A 25,892-nucleotide genomic window follows, 5' to 3' on the forward strand; every position below is an offset into this window, starting at 1 on the left:
GCCCACGTGATCTACCTCACACTTACCTCACTCACTTTACCTCCAGTTAATCACGCCACTACTCCCTCCACTTCCTTCCTCATATATTCCAGACATGCTTCCACCTCAGGGCCTTTGCACTTGTTCTTCCCTCTTCCTGGAAAGCTCTTCCTCCAAATACCCACACGGTTCCCTCATCAACTCCTTTGAGTATTTACTTCTTAGACAGGTTTTTCTGTCCAAAATTCAATACCCTCACTGTTCTCGTCCCCCTCCCCTTCTTATTTTTCTCCTTTCATCACTATCTAACAATCATATACATTATATATACATATTATATATATATATTTTTTGTTGTTATTGTTTACTATAGTCAATAGAATGGACTTTCTCTTGAGATCTCCTGAAGGAGGATTCTTACTAAGAATTCTTACTAAGATTCTTATAAGTCTGTTTCATTGTCCAGAAACTTAGTACACAAATGTAAAGATTTATATAATTCATTCTTTTTTAAAAAATTGAGCTATAATTGGCATATAACATTAATTAGTTGCAGGTATACAGCATAATGATTTGATATTTGTATACAGAGCAAAATGCTCAACACTATTATAAGTCTAGTTAACATCCATCATCTTACAGAGTTAAAAAATAATCGTTTTCTTGTGATGAGGACTTTTAAGATCTACTCTCTTAGCAACTTCCAGATATGCAATATATTCAAAATATTCATATATTCTCTTTACTTATTTTATCTTGTGCATTATGTCTTCTCCCTCTAGATTGTTAGCTCCATGAGGACAGGGCTATTTTTGTTTATTTTAATCATTAATATCCTCTTAAAACCTACAATAGTGTTTTTTTAAAATTTTTATTGGACTATAGTCGACTCACAATATTGTGTTAGTTTCTGCTGTACAGCAAAGCGAATCAGTTATACATATACATATATCCACTCTTTTTAGATTCTTTTCCCATATAGCTCATTACTGAGAAGAGTTCCCTGTGCTATACAGTAGGTCCTTATTAGTTATCTATTTTATATATAGTAGTGTGTATACGTCAATCCCAATCTCCCAATTTATCCCCCCCACCCCCACCCACGCCACTTTGCCCCCTGGTAACCGTAAGTTCGTTTTCTACATCTGTGACTCTATTTCTGTTTTGTAAATAAGTTCATTCTACAATAGTGACTTTACATGAAAAAGGAAAGTAAACAAAGTAGCCTAATTGTACAACTGAGACCTGAGACCCTTGAAACCCATGTTCTGTATTTGGGCTTAACTTCTAACTAAATTCAGTCATTGGGCAGGATGGGTTTCCAAGTCTTGAGGTCCAGTTTTGGTCTGGAGGAAGCCAGGAAGATTTTCTACTCATGCTGTTTACGAGCCCAAAAGTTTTCAATAGCTTCCCATTGCCTTCAGGGATCAAGTTCATCCCGCCATCATCTGTACCTTTCCAAGTGATCTCCTGCCAAACTGGTCTACCCACTATTTCCCCAAATTGCCTTGAAGTTATGTTCCTTCTCATTCCCTTCTGTCATCTGCAACACCTTTCTTCATCTCCCCTACCCACCTATGCACACCTACCTCATCCTTCGTGACCTCTTTCCTTCCCCACCTGCTGAAATCCAGCTTGTCCTTCAACTCACATCATGCCTCCTTTATTTTATTTATTTATTTATTTATTGGCCACACGGCACAGCTGGTGCGATCTCAGTTCCCCGACCAGGAATTGAACCTGGGCCATGGCAGTGAAAGCACCAAATCCTAACCACCAGACCACCAGGGAACTCCCACATCATGCCTCCTTTAGAAGGTCTTCCCTGAATACTACAGGTGGAATGAAATGCTCCCTATCTAGTAAGTTTATAGTATTTTTTTCCAACATTATTTCAGCTCGTTGCACAGTCCCATAGGGGAGTAGTCAAGTGAGGGTCCACAGCACAGAGTTTAGAGCCTAAGTGCATTGATTCAAATCCAGCTTCTGCCGCTCACTTGTTGTATGACCTGGGGCAAGTAATGTAACCTCTCTGTGTCTCAGTTTCTCTCTCTGTAAAATGAAGACCACAAGAGTACCTATCTTATAGAGTTTTATGAGAATTAAGTGCATTAATATGTAAAATACTTGGAACGGTGTCTGCTCTTGTGTTTGCTGTTACCGTAGCGGTGGTGGTAGTGGTTCTTAACAATCCATCTTCAGTCCATTTGATGTTGGGGGGTTGAAACATGACAGCTGGATTTCTTTCCAGGTGTTTAAAACACATACCTTAATTTTATTACATAATGAGTGTATCCTTTTTTCTTTCTCAGTTTGAAGGTACAGGTGAGTTAAATCCATTATAGGGAATTCTTGGTACTATAAACAATTTCACTGATTTTTTTTCTGCATACCCAATGTACAACCATAATGCCAGTGTGACACTGAGTTGAATTCAACTCCTATTTATTGAATTAATCCACTATGAGGAACAGAAGGATGAAGACAGAGTCCCTCCCTGGACCACTATCTACAGAACCACTGTCTCTTCGGGAAGATCAATGGATACACAATTAACTTCCCAATAGCTACTCTATGCTCCTTACTATGTGGTGCTTTTATTTCTATCTTAAGATTTCAGCTTTCCTCAGCCGCTCACTCACACTTTTTTAAAAATCATTTTGAATCCAGTATGCATTGGTTCATTTGAACCAGTTTCTTGTTTTAATGTGGGAACACAGAAGTTGTAATCTATTAGTGTCTACTTAATGAAATTGTTTTTGAAACCCTGCCCGTTAACCTTTAACCTGGAGGCCCGTGCATAGTTTCCTTATTCATTAAATGATTAACTCACTGACCAGAGGCATTCATGAGTTCTTGGCTCAGCCTGTACCTTTCTGGCCTAGTCCAGAGACTGGGGAGGTTCCAGAATGATCTCCCCAGCCTTCTCCTGAGACACATCTCTGGCTGCCCTATTTGTCTTCCCTTTCCTAGCCATCCCCACGTGCTACTCTTCCACTGTGATCCACTCCCTTTTCCAGGAGGCACATCTGCATCTGGTCCTCATTGTGGTGATTATCCGACTTTGCAATTACTTTTATAGATGTTTAATCAGGTGTGCAGGTGAAAAGATGAAAAGTGAAGGGCAGATGTTTCTAAATATTTCTTCAGAAAACAAATTCAGCAATATTCAATCTAGTCTCTTGTCTTCCCCAGAGACACTGGCATCAACATCTTCTTGTTCAATAGCAGAGCCTGAGACACTGATTCCTTGAAGGTGAAGCCTGGAGCTACAGCTTAACACCCGTGAAATTGTTTTTCATGCCTATTAGTGTCCTCACCCTCCACTCTGGATAAACAGGCTCAGAAGTGGTTTATATGCCAGGTTGTTTTCCTTCTGAAAGATGATCCTTAAAGTAACTTCAGAAAACAGAAGGGCAACTCTAGAGATTAAAAAAAAAAAGGAAGCCATGAGTATGTTTAAAAGCCTAAGATGCTGTTCACAGAAGTTGTAAGTTACTAACTTTAAAGTAATTTAGAACAAGAGGACTTCTAAGAAAAGATGCCTTATGAGGGTAGTATCTTGGGTCATTTTCCTGAAGGTAGTTGAGAGGACAAAGTACTCCACAGCCTGACATGGGCCCTTCAGGTTATAAATCACTGAGCATTTTACTCTTGAAAGGGACAAAGAGTTAGCAAACAATGGTATGGAGGAGAAAGGTTGTGGTAATGGCTCATTTTCCTGAAAAATCAACAAGACTGGCCAAGAGAGAATGGTCCTTCCACACTGCTTTGGAAATCCTGGAATACGGAAGCTTCACCTTGAAGATATCTTTGTAATCCAAGGTCAGGGACTGTGGGCCAGCTTTCCCAAATGTACACAGTGCCCTTGGTCCCAGGCTAACAATGACAAAGGGAAGGAGCTACACAGAGAAGCTGGACGGAAGATTATAAGACATGCTAAAACTCATCTCAGGAAGTTTGGAAGACTGCTTTTCCCATTGAGGCCATAACCAAGCTATAATCACAAATATTTTGATGGACAGAGCCCTGCCTTTTATCAGGTACAGATAACCCTGCTTTTCAAGAGTTCACTTTACTCCACCTAGCTCTTAACGAAAGACCCACATTAGTACCTGTTTTATCTAACCAAAAGAAATCCGAAGAGGTTTCGCTATTACAAAACAAGACGAAAAGTGAAAATAGAGTTCAGCGTTGGTTTTGTAGCAGCCGTTATAGAGGCGGGGTGCACCTGAGCAGAGAGAGTGACACCACCCAGCTCCTTCCCCAGGAACTACACTCAGCATCTAAGCATCAAGCCCCCATAGCTTTGAACTGTGTCTGTGAGCATCTGTGCTTCATCTCCATTTATTTTGTGCGTCTGTTAGCACGACATATCCCAAGGTAACTGCTTCTTCACTTTTTGCCATTTCCGCTTAGGAAAGGATTCATAGGAACCTCTGCTTTCAGATAGTAGGGGGAAATTTGAAAATTCCAATAAAATGGCTATACCACTTACAAAGGATTAGAGGAATCCACATGGTTCCCCAGGCCAAGGACTACCGATGGGCTATGAAGTTCAGTCAATGACCACAGTGGGTAAATAAAATAGGAATTTGAGATCACAAACCTCGAGGAGATGAATGAGACAGATGAGGCCTTCATGGGCAGGCAGAGAAGCAGAAGCAGCAGCGGTCCCCATTCATGGGGCTCAGACAAACAAAATTGTGTCAGACAAGATTGAACTACAATGACTGCAGTTTCCAAGGGTCACAGAAAAAGGTGGTACGCGGTACCACCTTTTTGCGGTACGCAGGCCTCTCACTGTTGTGGCCTCTCCCGTTGCGGAGCACAGGCTCCGGACGCGCAGGCTCAGCGGCCATGGCTCACGGGACCAGCCGCTCCGCGGCATGTGGGATCTTCCCGGACCGGGGCACGAACCCGTGTCCCCTGCATCGGCAGGCGGACTCCCAACCACTGCGCCACCAGGGAAGCCCGGGAGAATGGTTTTTGTTGAAGAATGGCTTTCTGGAACTTCATCATAGTGAAAGAGGACCCTATCTAGTTAGTCAGAGACACACCTTTGCAAGCTTAAAACCAACAGTCAGTAAAATGAGGGTCAGGTTCTTGGACCTCAATGAAAGGTACTGGTACAAAGGTGCTCTTTACTGAAAGAAAAGTCTTTGGCTGAGATGCTGACATTAAAGCATAAAAGTACTACTCAGCAATTAAAAGCAAGATAGGGAAAACTAGCTGTGTCAAATGTCTTTATGTTACCTATTTAATCTCAACAATATCTGAGGTTATAAGAAAGGAAATAGAGGCTCAGTGAAGCGAAGCAGTTTTACCAATGTTACCTAGCCAGTAAGTTTCTACCCCAAGTTTAAATCTAGAATTGAAAGTTTTTAGAGTCCCTGCTGTTTCCACAACACGCTGCCTCCATATGAGGCAATGGGCTCTGTGTGGATGAAAGAGGAAAAAGACCAAGATGACGCTTTTAAGAGGAAAGTCCGAGGCCTTTCTGTTACTGAATAATAAAGTAACCCCTGAAGGATGAATGGGTAAACCATTCTGCATGTCGGGGCTAATAACATCATGTTAATATGTCAGCTTTTGTTGGCTCCAAAGTCCCCATCAGCTGAACATCGGGATACTACTTTCTCTCCACTCAAGATTCTCTCCCCTTTAGAATCTCCAGGAATCCCCAGGGTGTCGTGGGCACAGCAGACTAAAGCTATCCTTCAGTAACACTGCTGCCCTTCCTCAGGTCTCTGCTGCCTATTCACAACCCTCAGGACTCTACCTGAGGTACTGACATCTCTCAGCCACCTCCCTAAAGGTGACGGTTACCTGAGCTGCTTCTCTCCTCTCTACTCCAGTTACCTTCTCTGAGTTCTGAGCCTATATATCCAAATGCCTTTCAGACACCTCAGCAGAACGTTCCCAAGATATCCCAAACACAACACATGCAAAAAAGAAATTATCTTCTTCTCCAAAAATCTTCTTTTACTCTTGTGGGCTGAATTTTGATGAATAAATGACACCAGCACTCACAGTGACTCAAGTCAGAAACCTGGCATCACTGCACCTCTGTCTTTTTCAACCAGACACCAAGTCCATCAGTTCTACCTTCCTAACAACAGTCCATATTTCCTCTCTATTCCCTGAAGGGTGAGAGGGTAAACCAAATGCTCTTGGGCTACATCCTCTTTACTTCCTTCCATGTTTCCTACCAGGATCGCCTTTCCTAAATGCAGATTGTATCAAGTTACCACAGTCCCTACGGTGCAAAGTCCTAAGTTTGGCACTTAAGTCCCTTCATGATTTGGCCCCTACTCATCCTTCCACCAAAATTGGCTAATACACACGTCCTCAACCTATGACTCCAAAACGGCATGGAAATACAATACATACCAGGGCTCAGGATGTAGACCATGAATAGTCAAGTTCCATTTTCCAAGAATAAGGAAGTTAGATTATGCATACTTGATATGTCAAAGAAGAAACAAAGGATGGCTTGCTATTTGAAATAAGGAACACTGTGGGAGATGGAGACTACTGAACTTCAGCCACTCTCTTAATCATATCTGTTCTGCTGTGTTCCAGCCTCCAACTAATGAGTCATCAAAGAAAACGGCTTTGAAATGAAAATAACTTTATTGAGAATATATAGACGGAATATAGTCTGTGTAAGAAGAATGAATGAATGTAAGAAGCATGACTGGAGGTCAAAAACTGATGGTTTGAGAAAGAACCAATGGAGACTCAGGAAAAGATGAAAATAATTAACACTGAAAGATAAAAACAGCCTACTGCAGAATCTGGGAGAAATTTCTACTAACTGTAAGGCGAATGGAAGTGTACTGAGAAAACAAAATGGTAGTCTGCTTGTGCTTTCCCTCATGAAACAGAGCGGCCCTAGCAACCTGAGAGATGGTAGCAAGATACATAGATTCCCTTCTCTTGCTCAGAGACATAGAGTCTGTCTAAACAGAACTTCATACATGGGTGGCTGTCTTTTGAGATGGAGAGAGAACTCTTTCTTACTTCACTCCACACCCAAGTTTCTAGCCCTACTTGTAGACTATTAACTTCCTTAAGACAACATGATATGTGTGTGTGTGTGTGTGTGTGTGTGTGTGTGTGTAGTAAATGCATCCATATGAGGCTGGTTCATCATAAGCAGAGTAATAAATAGAGTGATAAAGATGTAAGTGGAAACAAAAATGGTCCATGCTAAGAATTATGGTTCTTTTAAGAAGAGGACAAAAGGGAAACATTTTTACAGCACTTAATATACTAGGCATTAATCCAAGTGCTTTCTATGTTTTAATCAGTGTTTAGAACAACCCTGTATTAGTCAGCATAGTATAAACTATGCTGTGGTAAAAATGAAATAAATAACTCCAAAATCTTCGTAGTTAGCATAACACAAGTTTATTTCTTACTCCTGCAAAGCTGGATTTGAGTAGGCAGAGACTCTCCTCCACCTGGTAACTCAAGGATTCAGGCTCCCTCTGTCTCGTGATACCACCCAAGGGCACCCTGGTAGAGAGAGAGAGAGAGAGGATGCAAAAGGCAAACCAGCTCCTACCTGCCCCAGCCTGGCAATGACACATGACATTTCTACTTCCAGCCCATTGGCTGGAACTAGTCACATGGCCCCAATCACAGCAAAGATGCCTGGGAAACGTCAAGGAGCTCATGGATATCTTAGTGAGCACTAACTGTCTCTCTCACAACCCTTGTGAGGAAGGTAATAGCATAATCCCGATGATTTTCACAGACGCTGAGAAACTGGCACAAAGAAAAAATAATTTACCCAAATCCACATTGTTAGTAAGTGACAGACCTGAGATTTTAACCAGACTATCTGATTCCAGAATCTGTGCTTTTAAAAATTATATTATGCAGCTGATCCTTGAACAACATGGGTTTGAACTGCACGGAGCCACTTATATGCAGATTTTTTTCTGTCAATATGCTACAGTACTACACGATCTGTGGTTACGGAGGGCCGACTGTAAAGTTATACGTGGATTTTCAACTGTACGGGGGGGGGGCACCCCAACACCTGCATTGTTCAAGGGGCAACTGTATTGCCTCTCAAAAGTAATAGAAATACCAATGATATTATTAATGATTTGTATCAGAGAAACGAACTGTGGATGGAGATAGAAAATCCTCTCTCGGAACCCCAGAGCCAGGTTACATGAATACCAGCTGGATCCTGAGGATTGGGAATTAAATGTGCAATCACTTTTCTGTAGACCTGAGAAAGACTCCGCCAGAAGGCTAGTGATCAGCAAGGACAATTGCGGGAAATCCCTGCATCCCGCTTAGTGAACAACACCCGGTCTAGATACATCTCTCTGACTGAGGATAAGTAGCATGAAAAAAATCAATTCAAGACATACAGGAAAGCATTGAAAATCTAAGATAAAGGGACTAGGAGATTGACAATACTAGAGCAGGGTGGCAAACCTTTTTGTAAAGATCCAGATGGTAAATCTTTTAGGAGTTACAGATTATACTGTTTCTGTCACAATTACCCAACTCTACAGAAGGACACAAAAGCAGCCACAGGCAATACATAAATGAAAGGGTATGGCTGTGTCCTGATAAAATTCTATTTACCAAAACAGACGACGGACCAGATTTGGCCCATGGACTTAGTTTGCCCACCTAACACTTGCTCTCAAAATAAGGAAATTAACAAATATAAGGGATCATTACACATTTGAAAAATATTCAGTTTAGTAGGAATCCAAAAATTAAAAATCTAAACGGTGATGGATATCATCATACCCAGCATGCATGTTAAGTGAAATAAGTCAGACAGAGGAAGACAGGTATAGCTTGATATCGCTTACACGTGGAATTTAAAAAGTCAAACAGATTAGAATGGAGACTACCAGTGGTGGTGGGGGAAATGGGGACATACTGGTCAAAGGAGACAAACTTCCAGTTACAGGATGAATACGTTCTGGGGATGTAATCACAGCATGACTACAGTTAACAGCACTATATGGTATACTTGAAAGTGCCTAAGAAAGTAGAGCTTAAATATTTTCACCATGAAAAAGGTCATTATGTGAGATGATAGATGTGTTAACTAATCTTATTGTGGTAATCATTTCAATATATATGTGCATCAAATCATCACATTGTACACCTTAAACTTATACAACGTTATATATCAATTACACCCCAATTAAGCTGGAAAAATATATACATGCATATATATGAGCCAATCTTATAAATATGTATTTAAAACTGCAGAAGATAAAGACAGGGTGCAAACCATAAAATGTTAATAGTGAGTAAAAATGTAAGAATATAGGAGGATGCATCTTTGTTTTTTGTATTATTTGGGTTTTTCTACATAAACATTTCATATTCAGAAAAAAATTTTATAAAATACAAGAGGAAACTCATGGGCTTTTGAGTCAGACCTGCCTTGAATTCTCTGCTACACACTAGCTGGTGATCTTGGACAAATTGCTTTACACCTTTGCCTCCCAATGTTCTCATTTGAAAAAAAAATGGACATCATCATATTTCCTTCACATGATTTCTTCAAGGATTAAATGAGTGTGTGTGTGTGTATGTATACACACACATATAGTATACATATTAAATGAGTGTATATATATATCCCTACCTCTGACCTCCAGGAGAGTTAGCTGTGGTTTCTAGAACCCTATGCTGAAACCTGCATGGCACTCACTGCTCTACAGTGGCATTTTTTGTGTGCCTGTCGGTCTCATCCACTAGACTGTAGTACACAAACTGAGGACAGAGATGGTCATGGTCATGGTTTCCTAGGCTCCCAGCAAAGCATCCGGCACACTGTTGTAGCTGGGCTCTTCTTACAGTCACTTTGGTATGTCTTCTTCACTACCACACCGAACACAGCTCCCCTTGGTGCCGTAAGACCCAATTCTTAGCACCCAGGACAAAGGGATCTCATGAATCCTGAGTGAGAAGCAACAAGGAGCTACAGGCAGCACAGACCTGTACGTAATGGGAACGATGGACCGGAGCTGTGGCAACAGAGAGGACCGGGGATGTATAACAATTGCATAATTTCAATCTACCTCACTTTCTGCCTGTCTCCCCTCTGTTTCACATTTCTTGCAATATTGTAAAATGTTTGCCAAAGACTGGGCAGAGACGAGTGTACAAAATCTGTCTACCAATCTCCAGTGTGACTGGTCGTTCTTGCTCTTCATACAATCTTGAATGTAAATCTGTAGTCTCCCTCTTCCTGGCAGTAAGTCGGCAACCCCACCCCTTCTTGGTAGAACTGTGAGCACGATGCCCTTATTAGTAAGGAAATCAGAACAGCTACTACGTGCTGGGTGCTTACTCTAAGTCATGTCCTATGCTACATGTCTTACATACATTATTTCTCGTAGTCCTCACACCAAATCTTTGAGATGAACATTACTGTCCCAATTTTGCAGATGAAGAAACGAATGGAGTAACTTGCCCAAGGTCCCCCTTTTAAAAAGTGTTATAGTCAGGATTTGAAACACGTCCTTCTGTCCTGTCCAAACTGTACTGCCAAGAATTATGGATATAGGGGACTCACTATAGATCACTCAGCAAAAGCTTAGTTAGGAAAGACCCCAATAACGAATTAAATGTCCAAGTATGATGGTAAGTGACTCATCTAAAAGACCAAGGGTCAGTTTGAACTACTGATAAGTATGCAGCCTTTAAGAGACTTTGGTTATAGGGGTAGCAATCACAGACCTCAAAAGCATGTTGGAAGATGACCCCAATTAACACCACTGTGAATACTCAGTTTAGCTGTAATATCAAGTAACCACTACAACATCCTCAAAGCTCCAGGTTCAGTTTTCCAGAGTCACTGATAACAGTTTTGTTTTCAGAACAAACAGGTAGAGTGGGATAAAGATTCCCAGTGGATAGTTAGTCTCTAGCGGTGTCTATGACCCACATTTTAAGCCCTAGAAATAAACACAGAACACAGAAAGGTCTGTCCATCATGTTGGTTCAGACAAAGGTAAACCCAAGTAGGTGTAACCAACAAAGTGAAGAAAGTTGCTGAGTAGAGGAAAATTCCTCACCATTAAAAAAAGGCAGCAAGACAAATCTACTTTTCTAGGGGGTAATGGGATTAACTCTGACGTCTGTGCTTGGATTCGAATCTTTGGTGGAAGAAAAGCTTATAGCTTAATTTTGCAAGACCCAGCATGGAACCTTTGTTGGCCAGTAGGGAGATGGGGTCTGAGAAAATTGGATGAGAGCTCCTGATATAACGACCTGTGTAATCGAGAGGAAAGTGCAATTATAAGCAATTGTACCAGACAAGTCTTTCCCTGTGTGATGTTTCAATTTTAGAAAAGACCACAAGATGGATAACTAACGAAGCCATCACTGATCTGTCCCAACCAGCAAGTAAGCTGATCCTGTACTGCAACAGTTTTTGCTCTTGGTAACTGGAGAGAATAAACCCGTCTTCAAGACAGTCATTTTGAGTTCTAATGTCCCTCTTTTTAGAAAAAAGAACAGTCAGCTCCTGAAAGAAGAAAGACTGCTCCTTCACTTGTTACTGATGTGCCTACCTCTACTTCACTACTCATTTTAGTCAGCAACCAACTTCCCTTTTTCCACCCCCAAACTATACATGAGCTGGTTTCAGGGGTGATGCCCTTCCCAATGTTCTCATAACTCCTAGCATTTAACTTACTGCACTATAATATAATTGTTTCTGTGTCTTCCCATATGAGAATGTAAGCTCTTTGTCTTACTCATTTTTGTAGGTCAGTGTCTAGCACAGTGTCATACACATGGTAAGTTATCAAGAAAGGTTTCTTGAATGGATTCACAAATGGTTGGATGAGTAAGGAAATGGTTAACCCGGAGGTCCTCTGAAGGCCTGCTTTAGGAGGATGTGCTTGGCTGATCTTTCAGAACATCTTGGCTCCTTCTGTAGCCTTCAGATGAATTACCTAACATCACTGAGGTTCAGTGTTCTTGCTTATAAAATGAAAGCAACGTTACTCATTTCATTAGGTTGTTGTGAAGCTCAAAGTAAGTACATCATGCTGGGTATCTATCCAGGAACCAGACACTGTCCCTTCTCACTTTATGTTCAGTTTGTCTTCTACTGGAAGAAGTTAACCAGTGTTTCACTGGGGCAGCAGCCATGCTATAATGGGGGTAAAATGATAACTTGGCCCTAATAGCTCAAGTGTTTGAGTCTGAGGGGTTCAGAGGACTTTTATCTGGCGGTGGGTGAGGGGGAGTGATGAGGACTATATCTGTTCCTCAATTCAGCTTATCTTACAATAGAGCTTGTAAATTAGAGTATTTAAGAATAGTGCCCAAACTTCCACTTCTCACAATATTACAGAATAAATACCATGAGGAACTTCCTCGGCTTACAACACCTAAAAACGTGTAGATAAAAGATGTTAAAATGCTTACCTGAGCTGTCAGGAAAATGATGGAAATCATCAGAGGATAAAAATACAAGAAAGCACAAATCTTCAGAGGTAACCACCCTGAAGCAATGGGGCCCTGTGGTCATTAACTTACCACTGGTGGCGTAGACCCTTTATTTTGATGGGCCTCAAGCAGGGTTGGGGATACAACGCCTAGGACTTAAACCAGATTAAGACATAAAAAGATCCCTAAATAGTTCAGGACACAAGATCCCTAAATAGTTCAGGACACAGAAGCTGACATTTTTAATGCAAAGGTAAACCAAAAGAGGAAAATCTATCCCACAAAGGAAAATAGTAAAGAAACTTTCTTATCTCAACATTGACTCTGGGTAGAGTCTATCTTGAAAGTTGCTATTTACAAGTGATCCTCATGAGGGTTTAGAGCCAAAATCTAGAATTCACACTACCTAAGCGGTCCCTAAATACTCAACTTTGGAATTTAATTTAAAGTGATTCAAGATTCATAATGACTTCCTGGATAAATATTCCTTAAATCAAGGCTTCAAATAGTTCCCTCAGGTAATTATAAACTCACCTGAAATATAAAAATTATAAAACACAAGAGGAAACAAGTCATTTGAGGGAGAATAAGCAGAAATAAATAGTAAGATTATAGCCACAAAAATGGATGATATTGGAATTATCAATTAAGAAATATAAAATAAGTAGTTTTGATACTCAATAAAAGAAAGAGATTATTTGAAGTATAACAAGGTACTAGATACTTTGAAATATGGTCAGGTGGATTTTAAAAAAAAAAAACCAAATAGAACTTTCGGGTGAAAAAAAAAACCACATAATAAATGAAACTAGAAACTAAGTGTATAGGTACAGCATTAGATACAATGGAAGAGAATATTAATGAACTGGAAGACAAAACTGAAGCATTACTCAATATTCAGCAGAGGGAAAAAGATATTGAAAAAATAAAACAGAAGTTAAAAGACATTGAGAAGAGATGGTAGCAGTGGAGGTCCAAGCCATGCTGTTGCCCATGGTATGGCAGTGGCTCTGGGGTTTCACTGAGAAGCTCTGCGGTTTCACTGAAAGGCTCCTGATAAGAGGGGCCACTGGGTTGTCATTATAATTTGGAGACAACAGATTGAGAAATGCACAGGCCACTATACAAGTTGCTCTGAATGTTCTTGAAACATGAGTAACATGTTTGGAAAATGAACTCAGAGTGGCCTCTGAAAACTCTGGATTGTCAATATGTACAGTGAGTCTCCGGATTGATGTTGGAATTTGACATGAAATTAAGAATAACGGAACAGCTCATTCTCTGGAACATATGAACTTCACCAAAAGGAGATTCCAGATTAGATCTGGAACTTGAAAATGAAAACATGGGTGCTCATTTCAACACCTATACCTCCAGAAAGCAGATCATGTATTATGCCAAAGAATTCTCTAAAGATTTGCCAAGAGCTGTACGCGTTCTTGCTGATATAACACAAAACAGTACATTGGCAGAAGCAGAGACTGAGCACAAGTATAGAATAATCCTTAGAGAGATACACGAAATCAAAGCTAATTTACAAGAAGTTGTCTTTTTATTATCTTAATGTCATAGTTTATCAAATACTGCACTTGGATTGACAATGTGGGGACCAGCTGAAAATATCAAATCTATAAGTCATAAAGACTTAGTGGACTATATAACCACACATTATAAGAGGTCAAGAATAGTCCTTGCTATGGCTGGAGGAATCTCCTATAGTGAACAGCTTAAGTTAACAAAGTTTCCTTTTGATGACTTTTTTTTTTTTTCCACACACAAAGGAAAAAGAACAACTCTGGCTCCCTGCAAATTCACAGAAAGTGAGATTTGTTTGAGGAATTACAAGATGCCTTTGACACACCTTGCAAGAGCTGTTGCAGCTGTTGGTTGGGAACATCCTGATACAATCTCTCTCATAGTTGCAAACACACTGACTGGCAACTAGGATTGCCATTTCAGAGGAGGAATGAATTTAATTAGTAAGCCAGCCTGTCTCATCTGATGTGGCAACCTCTGCCATAGCTTCCAGTCTTTCAACACTTGCTACAGAGATACAGGATTGTGGGGACTCTATATGAGTTGTAAACCAGACATTGCTGCAGGCATGCTACATGTTGTTCAAAAAGAATACATGTGACTCTGTATAAGTGTCACTGAAAGTAAAGCAGCACAAAAATTCTTCTAGAAACAAAACATGTTTTTGCAACTCTGAGGTTCAACTCCATGGTGAAGATATTGGTAGGCAAAAGTTATGTTATAATAGAAGCATTCCCATCCCTAACTTGGAAGCAGGAATTGATGCTCTAGATGCTGAGACAGTTCAAAAAGTGTGCGCCAAATATGTTTATGATAAGGGTCTAGCTATCGCTGCTGTTGGTTCCACTGAGCAAGATTTTAACTGGACTTGCAGTAACATATGCTGTTTTTGTGATTAAAATGTTCTTAGTCAAAATATTTAGAAATACTTATTAATAAAACTAATAGTGATCTGCAAGTTTTAAGCTATAAATTCTTTTTAAGAAATGAACAGGGCTTCCCTGGTGGCACAGTGGTTGAGAATCTGCCTGCCAGTGCAGGGGACATGGGTTCGAGCCTTGGTCTGGGAGGATCCCACATGCTGCAGAGCAACTAAGCCCATGTGCCACAACTACTGAGCCTGCGCTCTAGAGCCCACGAGCCACAACTACTGAAGTCCATGTGCCACAACTACTGAAGCCCACACGCCTAGAGTCTGTGCTCCGAAACAAGAGAAGCCACCACAATGAGAAGCCTGTGCCCCGCAACAAAGAGTAGCCCCTGCTCACAGCAACTAGAGAAAGCCCACGTGCAGCAGTGAAGACCCAATGCAGCCAAAAATTAAATAAATGAATAAATAAATTAATTTAAAAATCTTAACTTTATAAAAAAAAGAAATGAACAAGTATTTGGAATTAAATATATTTGGAAAAGAAGACATAGGGACTATAGTTAAGATATCTAACATATACCTAATCAGAGTACAAGAAAGAGATAATAGAAAAACTGCAGAATAAGGCAATATTCAAAGAGGTGTTGACTAAGAATTTTCATGAATTTACAGAAACAGAAATCTTCAGATTTAGGAAACCCAGTGAATCCCTAGCAGAATAAATAAAAAGAAATACAAGGCTAGATAGATATATTGCAATGATACAGCAGAATACCAAAAGAAGGAGAGGAAGAAAGAAGGGGGGAGGGAGAGAAGGAAGGAGAAAAGGAAGGAAAGAGAATAAAAGAAAAAGAAAGACAATCTTAAAGACAACCAGAGAAAAACACAGATTACTGACAAAGGAACAAATTAGGTTGACATCTGATTTCCCAGTAGGCACTATGAAAATCAGAATATAATGGGTTTTTTTTTTTTTTACTTTTAAAAAAAACTTTTAATTTTATATTGGAGTATAGCCAATTAACAAAGTTGTGATAGTTTCAGGTGCACAGCAAAGTGACTCAGCCATACATATACATGTATCCATTCTCCGCCAGATTCCCTCCCCATCCAGGCTGCCACATAACATTGAACAGAGTTCCCTGTGCTATTCAGTAGGTCCTTGTTGGTTATCCATTTTAAATATAGCAGTGTGTACATGTTGATCCCATACTCCCTAACTATCTCTTCCCCTCATCCTTCCCCCACCACCCAGTAACCATAAGTTCGTTCTCTAAGTCTGTGAGTCTGTTTCTGTTTTGTAAATAAGTTCATTTATATCATTTCTTTTTAGATTCCACATGTAAGGGATATCATGTGATATTTCTCTTTCTCTGTATGACTTACTTCACTCAGTATGACAATCTCTAGGTCCATCCATGTTGCTGCAAATGGCATTATTTCATTCTTTTTAATGGCTGAGTAATATTCCATTGTATATATGTACCACACCTTCCTTATCCATTCCTCTGTCAGTGGACATTTAGGTTGCTTCCATGTCTTGGCTATTGTAAACAGTGCTGCAATGAACATTGGGGTATATGTATCCTTTTGGACCATGTTTTTCTCCAGATATATGCCCAGGAGTGGGATTGCATCATATGGTAGTTCTATTTTTAGTTTTTTAAGGAACCTCCATACTGAAAGATCAGAAAGAGAAATTCAAGAAACAATCCCATTTACCATTACATCAAAAAGAATAAAATACCTAGGAATAAACCTACCTAATGAGACAAAAGACCTGTACTCCGAAAACTATAAGACACTGATGAAAGAAATCAAAGAAGCCGCAAACAGGTGGAAAGATATATCATGTTTGTGGATTGAAAAAATCAGTATTGTCAAAATGACTATACTACACAAGGCAGTCTACAGATTCAATGCAATCCCTATTAAATTACCAACGGCATTTTCACAGAACTAGAACAAAAAATCTTAAAATTTGTATGGAGACACAAAAGACCCCGAATAGCCAAAGCAATCTTGAGAAAGAAAAATGGAGCTGGAGGAATCAGGCTCCCTGACTTCAGACTATAAGACAAAACTATAGTCATCAAAAAAATTATGGTACTGGCACAAAACTAGAAATATAGATCAGTGGAACAGTATAGAAAGCCCAGATATAAACCCATGCACCTATGGTCAATCTATGACAAAGGAGGCAAGACTACACAATGGTGGAAAGACAGTCTCTTCAATAAATGATGCTGGGAAAACTGGCCACCTACATGTAAAAAAATGCAATGGAATTTTTTTTTTAAAGCAGAGAGGAAATAATCACCAACCTAGAGTGATATTATCATATGACACAGCAATTCCACTCCTGGGAATATATCTGAAAAAAACAAAAACAATAATTCAAAAAGATACATGCACCCCAATGTTCATAGCAGCATTATTTACACTTGCCAAGATATGGAAGCAACTTAAGTGTCCATCAACAGATGAATGGATGAAGTTCACACACACATACACACTACGGAATACTACTCAGCTATAAAAAAGAAAAAATTTGCCATTTGCAGCAACATGGAGGGCACACATTGTACCAATAGCAGTTTCCTAGTTTTGACATTGTTCCATAGTTATGTAAGGTATAATCACTGGGGGAAACTGAATGAAGAGTATGTGGCACCTCTCTACTATTTTTGAAACTTCCTGGGACTTTATAATTTTTTCAAACTAAAAAACCTATTAAGCCCTTATTTTGCCAAGTTTTTGGCAGCAAGGATGGACAAAACAGGGCTTTAGAAAATCCTGCCACCTGGATAACTTTATAATCCTTTTGGGAGAATAGGTAAGACTCAAATATATTAAAGGTAGAAATAACAACCAAAAAAAGGGTTGTAGATATATGAGTAGTGTTACGGTTACAAAGTCCTTACAGTGCCAAGACCCGAGTATTGAGTCTTTCAAATAACAATTCAAAATGCCAACTGTTGGAAAAACAGCCTTGGTTCAATGTCAAATTCATGCAGTCAAGGTAGAAAGTAGGGTATCCCCAATATTAGACCAAACGGCCTTGCCCCAGAACAGCCCTCAGTTTTCTGCAGGGAAAATCATCTATAATAGATCTTGCCACATACAACATTCATGTGCTAAGTGGCATATCTTTTCCATAGCTGATCACCACTTGCCCACCAGGCCACTTGCCAACCTGAGTAATAGGGTGTAACCCTGGGCACCAGTCCTGGTCACTAGGCCAGCTGCCCACGTTCTGGGAGGACCTCCACAGACACACAAATTATGCAGACCCTCCCCGACAGAGAGCAATCCATCACTTCTTGAGTACCGTTCCCCTCTTATTCTGGTGAGACTGATGTTACCAAGATCTCATGTTTTCCTTGACACTGAGCCATTAGAGATTTCTGTTCTTTGTTCACCCCTTTCTTTTCGTAACAAATTAAAAGAAATTTATTATGAAATATTCTGCGCCTACCATGGAATATGTGTAATATATGTAAAGTCACTGGCCAACAGAAGATTCCCAACATTAAAAATATGATTATAACTGGCTGTGTCTTCCTCCCCTTTTCCCACCCTCCTGCCTTCCCCTCAAACATAACCCCTTTCCTGAATTTTGTGTTATCATCTCTTGCTTTTTAAAAATAGTAGACTACAATGTAGGCATCCCCAAACAATGGTGCTCAGCTGTGTCTGCATTTAGCATATGTGTTTTTGCTCATATGGACTGTGCTTCTTTTTCTTAACAGTCTTATACATGTCTCCTAGAGCACATACGCAAGAGTTTCCACACTTCCACTTGAAGTGGAATTGCTGTGTCATAGAAATGTGATCTTTACTTGTTTTAGATAGTGCCAAGTTGTTTTCCAAAGGAATTGTACTATCTTACAACCCAACAGCAGCATATAAGATTCGGCTTTTCCACATCCTCACCAACACAGTATTATCAGACTTCATTATTTTTTCATCTAGTAGATGTAAAATGATATCTCATTATGATGTGTTTTTTTTTTTGGTTGTTTTTTGTTTTTTGCTGTACGCAGGCCTCTCACTGTTGTGGCCTCTCCCGTTGCGGAGCATAGGCTCCGGACGCGCAGGCTCAGCGGCCATGGCTCACGGGCCCAGCCACTCCGCGGCATGTGGGATCTTCCCGGACCGGGGCACGAACCCGTGTCCCCTGCATCAGCAGGCAGACTCTCAACCACTGCGCCACCAGGGAAGCCCCATTATGATGATTTTAATGTGCATTTCCCTGATTGTTAAGAAAGTTAAGAATCTTTTGGGAATTTCCTGGAGGTCCAGTGGTTAGGACTCCATGCTTTCAAAGCTGAGGCTTTAGTCACTGGTCGGGGGAACTAAGATCCCACAAGCCATGTGACACGTCAAAAAAAAAAAAAGAATCTTTTAATATCTTGAATAGTCATCTATATTTCTTTTTGTGAATTACCTTATCATGTTTTTTGGATATTTTTTCACTGGGTTGCAGCCATTCTTTGATTATTCTTCATCCTAGTCCTTTGTCAGATGTGGTATCAAGATTTTCTCTGAGTTTGTGGCTTATCTTCATGATATTTTTGGCAAGCAGAAGTTATTAATTTTAATGAAGTGAAATTTATTCATTTTTCCCTTTTCGGTTTGTGCATTTGGTGACTTTCAAGTCCATAGAGAAGGAGGAATTCATTGCGAAAGGGAAAACTTTAAATCTTTTAGAATAAAGTACAGGAGAACATCTTTATGACCTTTGGGTAGAGAAGGATTTCTTAAGACCCCAAAAGTGCTAATCATAAACTATTGCTATGTTAACAAACATTTTTAATGATTGTGAGGATAAGACAGGAGGATAAGCTGAGCTCCAGCCACTGTTGTTTAATTATTTTCCCTGGAGAAAAATACTGCTCTGAGCCGCGCTGAAGGGGTGGTTTCAGAACAATAGGCTGTGGGGACAGCCAGGGCCACTGCCTCTGTCCAAATTCCCATCCTTCTCCCCCACGCACTGGCCACCACCTTCCCAGAAGGGAGGCACAGGGACCCACAGCAGTTTCTTCACCTTTAATTCTTCTTTGTTACTAGAGCTGATGGGGGTCTGTTTCCGCTAATCTTAACTGTGGCAAAATGCTCCAGGATGTCTATTCTTCTGGTTACATATGGAATTTCCTGGACTTCAGTTGATTGCTTGGGATGGGGGCTGATTAGATGCAGCTATTTCCAGGCATCCTTGCTTTTTCTTTCCTGAAAAACCATTGTGTTAGCAACATATTTTTAGGTGGGGCTACATTATTCACATACATTTTCTTTTCTTTTTCACCATACAATTTCAAAGCAAGTTTTCTTCCAAAAATAAAAAAAAAGAGGTAGCATCAAGGGCTACTTTCAACAGTCCTCTTCTTTATAATACTATTTGTGTAGTCCTTGTAATCTTGTATTTCTATCATTTTTATCATTTTAAGGCCCATTTTTTTCCCTGTGCAAACTCATGAGGCTTCCCTCCCCTCTCCCCTCCTTTCCCATACATCTATTTATGGATCATTATCCCCTTCTCCATCAACACCTTCTCAGCTTAGCTGAATGCTCCAGGGAGACTTGGCTGGTGTGAGGCTCTCTCATGATGAATGGGTTTCTTTTCACTCTTCCTAATGGGCTGGCTTCCACTAAGGGCAGCTAATTTCTTTGTAGCTACTTGGAATAGGTAGATTAAGTTACCAGTATTGCCGCTTATCTCATTCTGAAATCAACGATCCAGTTCACAGGATCACCACCTACAAATCTGGGGAAACTGCTACACAGAAGCCCTAGTAATTGATTAGTGGGTACTTCCTGAAATGAATCATTTACAAGACAATGCTTTGGTTCCCAGCGTATTTGTGAGGCAATTAAGACCTAGTGAGTTGCTTATTTGTTGACTGTTGGATAATGGTCACTTTTTCCTGGTGTAATGTCTGAATCTTACCCCCATTTTCTCAGTATTCTGGCCACCATCTCTTTCTCATTTCTTTGTCCCGTGCTTCTATCTGAAACCATCTCAGGTAGATGCTTGTGAAACAGATGATCTTGAGTTTCCATCTGTCTTGGTTTGGATGGCACTGCCATGTCATGGATGTTTCGATCCCTGAAGCAAATTGTAGCCAGGATCTGCCTTCTGCCTTGCCTTCCCAGGTTCGACCAATCGTGTCAGAGGAAAAGCGAAGGGGATGCATGCGTAGAGGACAGAGCACCCTGCCTCTCCTCCTGAGACCTGGATGGCCATGGGGCATGCCATGCCGACAGAGAATGGCTGCTCTCCAGCCTGAGGGGCTGCTTGGGGCTGGAATCCTTGGTTTTCTATGCATTAGGTATTTATGACTTTGTATATTCCAGGCACAAAATTGCAGACTGTGCCTTAAAATCTGGGTGGACGGAAGTCAGATAATAATTGCTGTTCTGCACCAGGCACTTTCTGTGAACAAGATGATTCATGCTAAGAGTCTGACTTTCAGCATCATATTTAATCTTAGAAATATTGTGTGTCCTAGATGTGATTACCCACATAAGAAACCCAAGGCTAGGAGAGGTTGGGTATATTTTCTAGGTCATTCAACAAATAAGTGAAGAAATTCGATTCAAACATAGATTTATCTAACTCAGTAAGGTGCTTTTAACCACTACACTGTCCTGCCTCCCTCTTAAAAGAAATAAATGATAGGCTAGAATTACACGGTACTAACTAGAAGGAGGTTACAGAAAGGTAGGTTCAGGGTAGGCTGGAGTAGTCAAGGGCTATAAAGCAGAAGGGAGGGGTCCGCAGAGAGCATCTAATCCCATGTTTCTCAAACTCTTTTTTTAAAGTTGTGGTAAAAAAAAAAATGTAACATCAAAAAATACATGGAATGCTTCATGTGTTTGCACAGGCGCCATGTTAATCTTCTCTGTATCTTTCCAATTTTAGTATATGTACTGCCAGTGAGTACTCTTAAAGTTTTTAACTTACAACCTATAACATGACATTTATTTTACATTATGACGCAGTAAATGCATGTATTTATAACTGAAACAAAATTGTACTTCACAATACTTGCCCTATTCTATGCAGTGCACTCCACTTTTCTATTATGCTTTACATCATTCTTTAAAGATAATTCTCGTCATGGCCTCTTAAGTAGACTTTATGGACTACAAATGCTGATCTAAAAACCTCAACCGATGGGGACGTTGAGGCCCGGAGATGCGTTGAGTACCTAGCGCGATGTCTTGCAAATATTAATCCCAAGTGTCTTTGCTTTATCTCCTTATGTGACCCAGCACACGCATGTAGCACCTCAGTGGCGGAGCTGGGATAGAATCCAGATTTCCTGATTCCCAGTCCAGGCTTTTTCAGTCAAGGAAAGTTTGTCAAAGGGGAGGGACTCTCCCATGGCAGGGTTTCTTCCCAGGCACTGGTAGAAATAGGAGGAAACAGAGCAGCTGTGGGACACGGACACAGCCGCCACAATGGGCCTAGTCGAATGGCACAGGGCGTTAGAACAAGGCCGTCTAATTCCAAAGACCATGCTCCTTCTGTGGTTGTCTCTCTTGTTTCCTCAGTAAAATTACCTGGGAGTAATTATCTTCAATAATACTTACGCCCAGGTGACACTTGGATCCAATAATTAAATCCAATGATTTAGGGATGAGGGTTGCCTAAAAAGCCTCCCCAGGTGATTTTACTAGAGAGATACTGCCTCAGTGCAGCGTAGAAGGTATCCCTTAAAACCCTTCCGGCTTATCCTTCAGGCCTCAGCCAAAACTACCACATGTAAACTAGACAGCTAGTGGGAAGCAGCCGCATAGCACAGGGAGATCAGCTCGGTGCTTTGTGACCACCTAGAGGGGTGCGATAGGGAGGGTGGGAGGGAGACGCAAGAGGAAGGGGATATGGGGATATATGTATATGTATAGCTGATTTACTTTGTGTTACAGCAGAAACTAACACACCATCGTAAAGCAATTATACTCCAATAAAGATGTTAAAAAAAAAAATGACCCCCTCCTAGGCCCATGGAGTCCCGACTCAAAGTCACAATCAAAAAGTAACTGCCTTTTGTACGGATACCAAGGGGGAAAGGGGTGGGTTGGGAGGAACTGGGAGACTGGGATTGACACATATACATTATTGATACTACGTATAAAATAGACAACTGATGGGAACATACTGTAATAGCACAGGGAACTCTACCTAATGCACTGTGGTAACCTAAACGGGAGGGAAGTCCAAAAGGGACGGGATATCTGTATGTGTATGGCTGATTCCTTTTGTTGTGCAGTGGAGGCTAACACAACATTGTAAAGCAACCATATTCCAATAAGAATTTGAAAAAAAAGTAACTGCCTTTCTTTTCTTGTATTCATCTAGCACTCACAGATCCTCTCATCCTGTGTTTGTCTCCCCTGTTACATGATGCTCTGGACTGAATCCAGAGCTTATGCCTTACTTATCTTTGTATCCAAGTGTGTCACAAATATTTACAGAATGCCCTTTGCTCAGATGGCTCTTCTTCCCCAAACCACCCAGACCTCTGAGATCTACTCTGATTCAGCTGTAACTCCTAATGAGGGTGATGAAAATTCTCCCCCACGAATCAGTCCTACCTAGGACAAAAAGGGCACTCGCTCTAGGAGCTGCAGAATCCTGACTGGTGAAAACAGACGCTAAAGGCAGTGAGACTGCAGCATCCCTTCTCATGTGGCTGGGCTTTCTCTCCCACGCATTCCCCTCCAGCCATCTCCTCCAGATTTTCAGATTTCTGACAAGGCAGTGTGGTCCAGTGTTCAGAACCCTGGACAGGAAGTGGGAAAGACGGACTTCCTGTCCTGGTCATGACCGTCAGTGTGTCCTGCAATAGGCCCTCACTTTTCCGTTTTGTTAGCTGGGAATGACCACGTTCCAAACTCAATTGTCACCCTCTGCTCCCTTTCCCCTTGGGGATTATATAAGAACTCTTATATATGAAAACAAGCTTTGTTCAGGTCCTTGAGCTTTTCTGAGGGCAGCCTTGTATAAATATAAGATACCTTTTGTTATTGTTTGCAGCCCAGGGGATTTGCGGAAAGAAGTTGAGAGCCAGTGATGCTCGTTTTTATAGGCAGAAAATAGCTGCTGGAAAAACAACCTGGTGTGTAGAGCACAATGTTCTTATCGAGCAGACAGAATTATCTTTCCCAGGCCGTCATGAACACAAAACACCTGGTGCACACGTTTCCTGCCCCTTCACATATTTTGAAAGAAAGAGACCTTTACTCTGACCTGTCAAGCAGTGATCTTCATGAACTTCTGTCCACAGACCACGACGGTTATCTTGGCTTGCCGCTGTACAGTTAAATGGTAAACACAGCTGATCGTCACTCATAGGGCATCTTCTCCACATATCACTCAGATCTTATCAGATCCACACATGTGTTTCTTCTTCCTTAAAATACAGCCCCTGGATGGGCTAAGAGTCAGGGCCTTCCTGACACATCCACCCAACACTGAATTGGGTGCTGTTGAGAAGATAGGAAACTTGAAGACTTGATCCTGACCTGGCCATGGATTAAAATCTTTGAAGGGAAAAAAAAAAAAATAAATCCACTAAAAACATTTAGAGAACCATACAAATCTATTCGTAGTAAGACTCACTCCCTACTTTAAAGACTCAGGTGTTTAAAGAAGGTAGAAATCAGTGTGGAAAATCTCCCTGGAAGATGAGGATGCAATATACATGGAAGGTGCTTAATAATGTCAGTTAAGTGAACAAAAGAAACTGGAATTGGGCCTTGAATGACAAAAAGCGTTTGAAATGGTGGACGAAGGGGCAAATAACCATACTGGGAAAGCCAGAGTTTAAGGATTGACTTTGGAGTGAAGCTAATTGACCTGGGTATGCCACTCACAAACTGTGATTCTGAGCATGTCACATAAGCTCTCTAGACTTTACTTTCCTCTTCCATTATAAGTCAGTACTAACAATATCTCTATCATAGGTTTGGGGAAGAATGAAATGAGATTAATGTAGGCAAAGTTCTTAGCCCAATGCCGGGCATATGGTAACTGTTAAACGTGTATTTATTGTTATTGTTGTTATTAGTACTAGGGAAAATATAAACAAAGACAGGAATTGCTCAGTCTGAAAATCTGAAAATATTTTCCCCTTAATAAAATAATCAGAATACTTGGCATTAAGTGATACTGATGTAAATTTGAGCAGCCATCGCCTGCCTATTGCAGTGTTGGAAAGAAAATGTATATTTATGGCTCCCTCAAGCTCTGACCTTCTGCCTCTTCCCTTTCTTTCAGGACCTTTCCCCATCCCCACTACCCCCCTATCCCCACGGCACCACAGAGAGCCCACAATCCCTCCTCTTTGCCCTCTTCTCCCCGCCAATACCCACCTTCTCTCCTAGCCTGGTGAGAGACTGGTGAGTCATAAGGATGGACATGCAACTGTAGCCTTTCAGGCAATGATGACAGGCTATGGGTTCTGGGGACGGAGATTCCCTTGAATATTTCTTGATGCTATCAAGTCAAATATAGACAGCTAACCACCTCTAACACAAGAAGTGCTCAGCAGGAGAATTTTGAGTTCCTTTACAGATCAAATTTTCAAGAGAGAAAAACTTAGGAATTCTTCATTCTCTTCCTTGAAGAGACATGGATTGGACCACAGCACCATAGCTAAGCCATGATGTCACAGGTCATTAGGGCTGTCCGTAGCTGCACTCAAGAGCCTGATGCAGGCATCTGCTTGTTGAGCTGTGAGCTCCCACTTCTCTCCCTGCCCAGTGTTGACCATCATATTCCTACTGAAATGGTCTTGGCCTCACTCCCAGGTTCATAAGGCTCTCTTGGCTTCAAATTACCTACAGTATAAAAGCCAAACTTCTCATCCTGGCAGATAATCCATCCCCTTCACCTCCATCCACTGCCTTCTTCTCTGTCTTCTCCTCATCTCCTGCCGTGATAAACTTCTCCCAAGTGTGCCCCCCAACACCACACGCTTTCAGGTCATTGTCCTTTGATCCGAACCCTTTCCCTAATCTTCACCTAGTCAAC

At 40.9% G+C, this 25,892-nt stretch overlaps 1 long non-coding RNA gene and 2 pseudogenes across 1 annotated transcript; 1 reads left to right on the forward strand and 2 right to left on the reverse strand.

The window, feature by feature from the left end:
• Positions 1-1,100: 1,100 nt before the first annotated feature.
• Positions 1,101-25,130, reverse strand: LOC141278787 (uncharacterized). Its single transcript, XR_012332009.1, has 3 exons — positions 24,108-25,130; positions 17,173-17,222; positions 1,101-3,401 (listed from the first exon to the last, which is right to left on the reverse strand). It is a non-coding gene; the product is annotated as an uncharacterized lncRNA (long non-coding RNA).
• LOC101336546 (mitochondrial-processing peptidase subunit beta pseudogene) lies at positions 13,399-14,888 on the forward strand (annotated as a pseudogene).
• Positions 21,704-21,795, reverse strand: LOC117312531 (U6 spliceosomal RNA; annotated as a pseudogene).
• Positions 25,131-25,892: the final 762 nt, after the last annotated feature.

The sequence above is a fragment of the Tursiops truncatus genome, chromosome 5, assembly GCF_011762595.2.
Source record: "Tursiops truncatus isolate mTurTru1 chromosome 5, mTurTru1.mat.Y, whole genome shotgun sequence".
NCBI lineage: Eukaryota > Metazoa > Chordata > Mammalia > Artiodactyla > Delphinidae > Tursiops > Tursiops truncatus.